This window comes from Rattus norvegicus, chromosome 1, assembly GCF_036323735.1.
Source record: "Rattus norvegicus strain BN/NHsdMcwi chromosome 1, GRCr8, whole genome shotgun sequence".
In the NCBI taxonomy this organism is placed as follows: Eukaryota; Metazoa; Chordata; class Mammalia; order Rodentia; family Muridae; genus Rattus; species Rattus norvegicus.
In genome coordinates this window covers 25,348,474-25,352,822 of record NC_086019.1, presented here as the reverse complement: position 1 = coordinate 25,352,822, position 4,349 = coordinate 25,348,474, and the positions used below count along the sequence as shown (strand labels likewise).

Here is a 4,349-nt window from a genome sequence, read left to right as displayed (position 1 = left end):
CAAGCGATTGAGAAAGACATTGTGAGGGCGAAAGTTGTGCTTTCTGTTTAAATTACTGTGCTTAAGAGAACTATAAACAACTAATGCCTCTAGCCTGTAAGCCCCACTTGCCCAGGGACAGATAACTTCCTGGAATGCTGGGGGCGGTTCATATAACAGAACAAGCCAACAAGCCACGTGTTTTCACTTCAGTAAGCGAGGTTGGTTGCCCCACACAGGCTGTGCTTCATCACTGTAGGTGGGAGGCACATAGCCAAGGAAGTACCTCAGGGTGTACCTTGCCTTGATTGGACAAAGGCAGAAAGTGTGAAACCTGAGTTTTGCCTTTAGGTTAGCCTGGCTAACCTAATTCAGCACCATTCTTTGGGAATGCTGGGTCTGGTCCATTGTCCCGGTCAGTATTAAATAAAGCTTGCAATCAATCAATCGGTCAATCAATACATAAATAAATGATTGTGGGTTTTATCTTTCTCCTCACAATTCTCAGAGTTAACAAATCTGATGTCATCTTTGGCCTCTAGACATACAAACATACCCTACACCCCATGACATGCACACACAGAGACACAATGTCATGAGGACAGCTTTAAATGAGTGGTTAATATAAGGGGAAACTGTCCTCTGCATTAGGGTGAGTTAAAAGTTGGATGTGAGTGGGTGATACGCCGAAGTGCCCATCAGTTCTGCAGGGCATCTGGGGTGGCACCAGCAGCAGCATCCTCCAATCCTCGGATCCTTTTAGCACCTTCTTCAGGTTTCTGACAACGGTTTCTGTTTCTAGAACCTGCAATACAAACATTTCTTTTCATAGTTTAGAAGACAGGAAGGACCAGGATGATCCATTGTTGAAATGGTACTTGGGGAGAGACATGAAGAATTTAGGAACATTGCTATTATCTTCCCAAGCATACAACATATGCTATAAAGAAGGCTTCTATTCTGACTTCAGAATGGGATATTTGGGTTAGCATATAGAACTATAGGAAACAAGCAAACGAATGAATGAACAAACGAACAAAAAAAAATCAAAAATGCACTCTTCAGCTTGAAGAAGGGAAGTCATTTTTAATGGTCCCCTCTAAGGTGAGAGTTCAGTCTACAGGATGTAGCATGTCCCTGTTCCCTAGCTGGGACTGTACTGGGAGGGACTCAGTTGAGCAGTCTATGAATCCTGTTAGTAAGAGATGCTCCTCTTCTGTTAGCACACAAGAGTTCTCTCTGTGTCTCAGGATTCACCCTGAGGGTAAATCCTCACCCTCACTCTCACCCTGAGGGTTCACACTCCCACCCTGTGTTCTCTCTGTGTCTCAGGATTCACACTCTCACCCTGAGGGTTCACACTCCCACCCTGAGGATTCATACTCCCACCCTACGACAGGCTCTTCATGGAATAAAGATATGAGTGCATACAAGAAAGCTACTAGGCCAAGTTCTACGGTTCTGGAATAAAGATTCACTGCTACGAGAGAGTATGGTTAGGTTTTTAAATTTCCATATGGATAAATGCAGCTATAGGAAAACATTTCATGAGGTAAGAATTGATAAACTTGAAGTTAGGCCAAGGCCTAGCATAAGTAAGGTATCTACGTTGGCTTGAGGCTGTTGCCGTTCTCTCGGAAATTTATTGATGAGGGTACTGAAGGCCGAAGGCTGAATCCTCACCTTATTCAATGGATCGCACATCGGGACGGAATTCTGAATGAGGGTCTGCTGGGAAGCCTGGTCCCAGTTAACCCTCAGCTATTTGTGGTTGCACACAGAACATCTAACAGGCGAAAGTGACTTTTTAAAACTTCAATTCCAAAACCGATGTTGCTGTTGTTCAACACCTTCCTTTTGTAATAAGCCAATGAATTATTTAGTTAATATTTCTTGGTTTTATCTAAGGTGTACAGTTTTACAAATAATCAGTTTTGGCTAATCCATCAATTATTATTCTAGTAAGAAAACAAAAGGTAGTCTGGGAAATCAGTCTGAAATGATGCTTATAAATTCCGAATTGAAAAGAGCACCTCATTTTAAAGGTAAATGAATTGGAATACACTTAGCACCACGATATATTGCAATGTAGCACGGAACACAGATGAAGAAAGGGACACTTGGATCAAGGGACAGTAATAACATGTGTAGTGGGTTATTAACTCAGCTCAGCTCCTCACTCTCTCAGTAATGTTTAACAAGGCTTTATTGATTATAATAGCCTTGATTCGTAAATGGGAACGGAAGATCACATTGTGGGCACCAGGCCAGTTCTTGCACACAAAGTCTGCAAGCCAAAGATTTCATTAATAATTTATTTTAAGGGGATTATACAAGCCCTCATGGGCCTTTCTTTTGCCAGCATATTTCATTATAATGCATAGCTTGACTTATGAATAACTAAAGGATATTAATTCTGGAAGGCACCATGGCCTGAAAATTGGAGGATCTGATCAGGGGCAGACTTAGGTTTTCTGCCTTCTATTGCAAAGCCTTTACCATGGGTTGTATGTAGTTCTCTCATCAATAGAATCTTGAACATTGGCAGCAGATACAAAGACTATGACAACTCAGTAAGTTACATATCTCCAAGAAGCTTACCATAGAAGACCCCAGATGCTCTGGGACCATCTTCTGAGCTCTCTTGGGAAGCTGAATCTCTGTGTTAGAGCTCATGAAGATTGGGTTTCAGAAACTGTTCAGTGAGATACAGTCCCTGGCAAGTAGAAAAAAGACCTTAAATGTTACACCTCATAGTTCGGAACTCTATCTGCACATAGTTTTCACATTCATGCTGAAACTACAGAGTTTGTTCTTCACTGTACCAAGAAAGTTAAGTACAATTAGCAGGTCATGGCTGCTCTGCCCCCAACCACTTATCTGCTCACTTGTGAAGGCCACAGATCTGTATCAGCAACACTTGAGGTTCTTGGCCTGCTTTGTCTTCCATAATTCATCCACCATCTCTGATATATATAACTTCTTCCCTCGGATGTTTATAGCTTATGTTTCTATCTTGCCTGTTATAGTGGCTGTCTCACATAAACTGCTTGATCCTCATTTTCGGTCCTATTCCTTCTCAACTCCATGACTGGTGGCCAGCATCAAAGTACTCCTGACGGGTGTCTGAAGGTCTACAGATTCTTGTTTGTCTGGAAGAGGAGTTCTGAAATTCAGTCCTGGACATGAGTTTGTCAGTTATGACCATGCCTGTGACTGTGTTACTCCTACACTGCTGTGGTGGCTCCTGTTTTGAATCTCAGCTATTATTAGACTCAAGTGGCTGAGTGCTCTAGGTCAAAGAAGTAGGGCGGAATTTTGTATCTATTTGATTCTAGCTGGAAAGGAGCCTTGAATCCATGCTACCCAGGGCTTACTAGCATTCTAGAAATACAAATGCTGTACTTCAGCCTGGCTAGTCTCAGCTTCAACAACAGGTTCTATGGCTGGTGGTAGGCAGGTTCAGGGTGAGGGTGGTAGGGAAAATAGATTCTCTGTCAATGCACAAAACCTTGAAATAGAAACACAACAATATGCCTCCACACAGTCTTTATCAGACTCCACCTCCAAGAGCAGTGGTCTTCAATCTGTGGGTTGAGAAGCCCCTGGGGGTCAAACAACCCTTTCTCAAGGGTGGCCTAAGACCATCAGAAAACATAGATGTTTACATTATGATTTGCAACAAAAACAAGCTTACAGTTATGAAGTAGCCACAAAAATAAATTTATGGTTGGGGTCACCACAACGTGAGGAACTGTGACATTAGGAAAGGGTCATAGCATTAGGAAGGTTGAGAATGGCTGGCCTTGAGCTAATGTGTACCTATGAAGTAGTGAGCTCTTCACCTCTTAAGTTGTACCTGTCTACTGTATGACCTTTAAACTTGAAAAGTCATCATACCTTCCACAGAGCCCATGAACGTGTTTGTGGGGATTCTCTTAGCTGTGGCAAGGGATGGTTAACACTTTATCAGAAATCTAGATAATAAATATGTTAAGGTTTATGACCCATGCATTCTCTCTCAAAGATACTTGGCTCTGATGTGTGTCCAACAGAAGTCTCAGAAAATGAGGCACTATGCCGTTGTTCCCATGAGGACCAGGAACTATCCTTCGTATGATTATAACTAGTATTGTAACTAGAGATATTACAATTCTCTCTCTCTTTCTCTCTCCTCTCTACCTCCTTTCCTCCCTTCCCCCTCTCTCTTTCTCTCTCATTCTCTCTCTCTCTGCCCACCTCCGCCCCAGGTTGCTCTTGAGGAATATTCTTGTTATACTGGAGTTAAAGAAACATAATTGAGAGAGTAATGTGGGGGGAACCCTATGTATTCTAATTTGGCATTTCTGCCCAGATCGATCAAAGGCCTC

The 4,349-nt window shown here is 42.4% G+C and overlaps 1 long non-coding RNA gene across 1 annotated transcript; it reads right to left on the bottom strand.

The window, feature by feature from the left end:
- Positions 1-442: 442 nt before the first annotated feature.
- On the bottom strand, positions 443-3,188 carry LOC102546868 (uncharacterized). Its single transcript, XR_349908.4, has 3 exons — positions 2,868-3,188; positions 2,581-2,695; positions 443-784 (listed from the first exon to the last, which is right to left on the bottom strand). It is a non-coding gene; the product is annotated as an uncharacterized LOC102546868 (long non-coding RNA).
- Positions 3,189-4,349: the final 1,161 nt, after the last annotated feature.